Genomic DNA, 5,953 nt, shown 5'->3' with positions numbered 1-5,953 from the left:
CTCTGATTGGATAATTTCCATGGAGGTGTAGCCCTGCCCATTCACCATGGACCTTGATTAGTTCACTGGAGTCCTGTAAAAGCTCAGACAGGAATTCACTGCTAGAGCAACTGAGAGTAACATTTTGGAGAGCAGCTGCAGCTAAGACAGGACAAAATGCCCCAAGAGCAACACTTTGGAGAATGGAATTTGGAATGCAACCTGGGATCAGCAGACACCACCCATGTGCCTTCCCAGCTAACATAGGTTTTCTGGATGCCATTGGTGCGGTGAAGGTATATTTGTTGACGCTATAGCTTGGACACTTCTATGGCCTTAAGACTGTAAATTTGTAACCAAATAAACCCCCTTTATAAAAGCCAATCCATTTCTGGTATTTTGCATAATGGGCAGCATTAGCAAACCAGAACACTTGAATACCAGGGACAAATACTACTTGATCATAGTGTATAATAATTTTAATATACTATTAATTCAGAGATATTGGTTTGTAGTTTTCTTTTCTTGAGGTATCTCTATTCTTCTTCCCTTCTACTTTTCAAATCTCATGCAAATACTTTTGATCAACTCTAACCTACCAACACACAAGAAAAATCTTCTGGGAAACGTAGTCCCATCTCAACCAAATCAGTACTGTAAAATCCCACTGGGATTATAAATAATAGTGCTGTATTTAAGGTGAATAGGATTGAAAGGGGTTGTTTAAAGTCATGTATCACACTAATTAGCACTACAAATATAAATAAATTCTTGCATGAACTACTTCAAAGGAATAACAGTTGTACAGAGAGTTAATAATGGTACCATAGGACCATACTATATATAACAGGAATACCTTACTAGTAGCAAACCAAATCCAGGGGTAAATTATTGGGGGGATGAAATTTATGGGGTGTCTATTATTTCTCTATTTTGAGCAATGAAAATTGCCTAAAATTGAGAGTGATGAAGATTGTAAACTAAGTGAGGAAACCGTGAGACATTTTTATTTATTTGGATAGAATATAGGCTATGTGAATATATCTCAACAAAATCTACAGATTCAAAAATAATGATAATAAATAAATAAAAAGATTAAAGTGTTAGAGACTATGTGGAGAGAGAGGCACACTATTAAATGTTGGTAGGGTAGCAGATTGGTGCAGCCCCTTTGTAGAGTAATGTAGCAAATCCACAGGAGGCTAAATATAGGGTCACCATATGACTAGGCAGTCCTGTTACTGGGAATATACTCAAAAGACCTGGAAATCAGGAACTTGAATAGAGATTTGCACTCTCATGTATATGGCAGCATTATTCACAATAGCCAATGGATGGAGGTGGCTGAAGGGTACATTGACTGAAGAGCGGAAGGGCAAACTGCGGTGTATATATATCATGGAATATTGTGTGGCTACAGAAAGGAATGAAGTCATGATGCATGCAATGAAGTGAATGAAACTTGAGGACATTATGTTGAGTGAAATAAGGCATAAACAAAAGGACAAATATTGTCCAGTCTCATTTAGAAAATGCTTATAAGAAAAGTGGGGCCTAAATTGTAAGCTCTTACACCCATCACATTTATTCCTGAGTTTTAACTGTTATTTCTAAATTCTGAGATGCTGTGCTCTTTGTGTATAATCAAGTAGTTTTCTGGATCAATGGGCACCTGTGTGATACCTCAGACTCAGAGTTAGAGTCCTGCAGATCTGAAAGTCAGCATCGCTCCATACAGCAACTGTTAAAGAAGATGAAAAAGAGATCAGACTTCAATTAGAGATGAACGAAGCTGAACTTGTTGGGACTAACGTAAATCAGAATACAAGGTAAAGGATGATCATGTCTATAATTTAAAACTTTACCTTTTGCGTGATACCAAAGGGAGAGATGTTAATTTGTCCAAAATTTAAATTTTATATAGCACACAATCTAAGTTAACCTGTTTGGCCAGTTCATTTAAATAACCTAAACACATGGAACCTAGAATAGGGAATGACATCTTGTAATTTTGTATAGCTTGATGTAATACCCGGATACATTCCAGAATATACTGGGCAGATAATTAAAAAACAGCATTAGCAAAGTCCCTTGAGGGACTAGAGAAAAAAATATGGAACTATTCAACTTCCTTACCTGGGAAATCCCTGACACTCTCTCAAGCATTAGGGACTCCCAGCTTAATAAGTCAAGCCCTTGATCTTGAGACTTGTTCTTATGAAACTTATTTCTGCAATGGAGAAGCTAAGCCTACCTATAATTAGGCCTCAGAGTCACTTCCAGAGAACCTGTTTTGTTGCTCAGATGTGGCCTTTCTCTCTCTCTAAGCCTAACACTGAAAATAAACTCATTGCTCTCCCCCTATGTGGGACATGACTTCCAGGGATATGAGTCTCCCTGGCAATCTGGGACCTGACTCCCAGAGATGAGCCCGGCTCTGGTATCACGGGACTGACAATGCCTTCTTGATCAAATGAGGGGAAAGAAATGTAACAAAATAAGGGTTTCAGTGGCTAGGAGAGTTCAAATGGAGTTGAAAGGCTATTCTGGGGGTTACTCTTATGCAGGCTTCAGCTAGATATTGAAAATTGCTATGATATGCCAAGCAGCAGCCAACAGCATTCCTGAAAACCCTAAAGAATAACCTGTGCTCTATCTAAGGCTCTATAAAGGTTTTACTTAGTAAGTTTTTTTTTGTTTTTTTTTTTTCAGAAATTTAAAACCTCCAGATTATTCCTATGCCAGATAAGTCCTAAAACCCAGAGGTACCAGTATCTCCAAGAACATCAATCAGTTGCATGACCCCATCCCACAATGTCAACATGAAGAAATCAGAATGGTCATTGCCCAAATATTCCTTAAGATTGAGAGGGAGGAGTTGTAACAGAGAGGATAGAGTTATTATGACTACTGAATCATTATAGAGATATTTCTTTTTAGTTTCTAGTCTATTAGAACAGCCAGAAGAAAATACCTGAAATGTAACCCATACTATACTTTGAAATTTGTTTGGTAACATTTGTTTGGTAACTACTTGTTAAAAGGTACTTCAAAATTTATCACTTTTCTGTATATATGTTACATTTAACAATAAAAAATGTTTTTAAAAAATCCCACTGGGACATTTTCCCCCTAACAAAAGAAACAGAGCTATTTTTGATATAAAATCATGTGGAAAAGAAAGCAAAAATATTCCTTTTTTAGGTTCATGTGAGTCTCCCTCCAAGAATCTGACTGAAAGCAATATGTGTTGTTCGAGAAAAGACAATTTTTTAAAAGGCTCCCTGCATTTGTTACTACCCTGTTAGAAATTCATTTTAATATTTTTTTGCATATTTTTATGTTTTTCTTAAATTGTGTGTAAAAATATTTGAGTTGCTTGTTTTTATTTTATAAATAGGATTCTTACCAGAGTAATACAAACGTGTTTCTCTGATTTTCAATAAGCACAGTTTTTCTTCCATTTCTTGTTTTTCCAAATTAACAAAAGTGACTAACAAATTTGACAAGTTAGGTGAAATGGACAAATTCCTTGACATACACAATTACCAAAGCTGAAAGGAGAAGATATAAAAATCCCAAAATGCCTATGTGTGTTAACAAAATTGAATATTTCTGTAAGAAGATCTCCAGGCTCAAATGACATTAACAGCAAATTCTTCCAAATATTTAAGGAAGAAATAACAAATGCTTTCAGAAAGATGGAATACTTCCCAGCTTGTTTAGTGAGGCCACATAACCTCAATAATAAAACCTTACAGCTATCTAGGTGGGGAGCTTGGGAGCCAGCAACCCAGGCAACTGGGAGACACAAAAGAAGTCATATTTCCTTTAACCTATTCTAGTTATCACAACGCCTTTGCTTCCCCTCTGGACATGATCCCTTAGCTAGCATTTTGCACCCTAGTTGTTTTGTGATGGAAGTGACTTTGGAGATTCAGGTGGATGAGCCAATGGCTTTTTATGTCCTGCATGCTGGTTTCAGGCTAATGGCTCGTTTAAAAAATATGAGTAGAATTTTAAATTTCCAGTTGTTAAAAGAGATATTGAGAAGCTTGATGAAACTGTACCTCAACTCAGTAATGTGTTCAAGATTAAGGACAAAATTGGAGAAGGCACTTTCAGCTCTGTTTGTTTGGCCATATTACAATTACAAGTAGAACCTGAAGAGAAAATTGCTCTAAAACACTTCCAGCAAGTCATCCTAAAAGAATTGCAGCTGAACTTCAGTGCCTTACAGTGGCTGGGAGGGACAGGAGAACGTCTTGGGAATTAAATACTGCTTTAGGAAAACTGATCATGTGGTTTTTGCTATGCCACATCTGGAGCATGAATCCTTTTTGGAAATTTTTAATTCTCTTTCCTTTCAAGAAGTTCGGGAATATATATACGTTTATTCTGTTCAAAGTTTTGAAACACATTCATCAGTTTGGTATTGTTCACTGCAATGTTAGGCCTAGTAATTTTTTATATAATAGGTGCCTGAAAAATTACTCCTTGGTAGACTTTGATCTGGCCCAAGGAACCCATGATACAGAAATGGAAATCACTCCTACAGAAGTTATAAATAGTGATGTGATGAGTAAAACTGTTCATTCTTGTCCGGCTAACCTGACCTGTGACTGTTATGCAACACAGTAAAGTTTGCAATGTCTGCCTTTCAAGGCTGCAACCAGTTGCCCTTAGGGCAGGTATTCCAGGATTCAGAGTGACAGAGGTCCTGACAGAGTGCCCCAATCAAACCACAGCAACTGACATGTGGTCTGCAGGTGTCATATTGATTTCTCTGCTTAGTAGACAATATACATTCTATAAAGCAAGTGATGATTTAACTGCTTTGGCTACAATTATGACAATTCATGGATCCAGGGAAACTATCCAGGATGCTAAAACTTTTGGCAGATCAATATTATGCAGCAAAGAAGTTTCAGCATAAGACTTGAGAAAACTCTGTGAGAGGCTCTGGGGTATAGACTCTAAAACTCCCAAATTAACAAGTGATATTTAAGGACCTGCTTCTCGTAACTCAACTTTTTCAGAAGAGATTGACCATAAGGCTTCCCACCTCATACATACACCTCAAGCACAGCACTCAGAGAATTCATTGCATAAAGGGGAAAGGAATTACTGTTTTGATGAGGATACTGCCACTTTAGAAGGCTGGGGTGAAGTACGTGATGAGCATATGGCTTGCTTCATAAACTTTTAGGTACAAATCCAACTTCAAGAATAGCAGCAGAAGAAGCTTTGTTGCATCCATTTTTTAAAGAGATGTTCTTGAGATTATGGTTCGTAATTTAATGCTTACTGTTATGTATTGGGAGGTGGGGAGGGAGTTCTTTCTAATAGTTTATGTTCTTTGATTAGATACCAAGGCAATAGCAGTAATTTATTTTAAAATTTTAGCATTTGCTTTCTTGGCAGATTCTAAAATATATAGTTTTTTTTTTGAATAAAAACTGCAGATATAAGATTACTGAAGATGACTAGGATAGTTCTTTGAACTAAGAGCATGATCTTTGAGTTAGACCTACAAAAGTAGAATCAAAACTTTAGTTTCTCTAATTACTTTTCACTGCTGTATTCAGAAACAGGAAGAGTTTTAAAGTGTAGTACAGAGGAGTTCAAGGTGAAAGTCTTAAAATTATTAGATGTGATAGGGATTAAATGAGTGAAAAGAATTAGTTTACTGGTTGCTTAAAATGAAGAGCTATGTGCACTTTTGGAAAACTCAACCTGGTGCTAATAGTCTAATAATTCTGTAAAGAAGATAATTTGCTTTTAGAAGTATCTATTATAACTTTTATGAACACTAAAAGAGTTAATGAGAAAATATCGGTCATGGGGTGATATATCACTTAAAATTGAATTTGATTTATGCACCTTTTTTTTTTAAAGTATTTTATGAAAGCAATTTGTGTGAATTGCCTTGTTTTTCATAAGAATGGTTTCTCTTGATTTTTCTTCCCTCTCT

At 36.3% G+C, this 5,953-nt stretch overlaps 1 pseudogene; it reads left to right on the top strand.

Moving 5' to 3' along the window:
* Window positions 1–3,833: 3,833 nt before the first annotated feature.
* Window positions 3,834–4,620, top strand: LOC119537017 (annotated as a pseudogene).
* Window positions 4,621–5,953: the final 1,333 nt, after the last annotated feature.

This window comes from Choloepus didactylus, chromosome 6, assembly GCF_015220235.1.
Source record: "Choloepus didactylus isolate mChoDid1 chromosome 6, mChoDid1.pri, whole genome shotgun sequence".
In the NCBI taxonomy this organism is placed as follows: Eukaryota; Metazoa; Chordata; class Mammalia; order Pilosa; family Megalonychidae; genus Choloepus; species Choloepus didactylus.
Note: the sequence above shows the minus strand (reverse complement) of the source record. Positions and strands in the feature narration are given on the sequence as shown.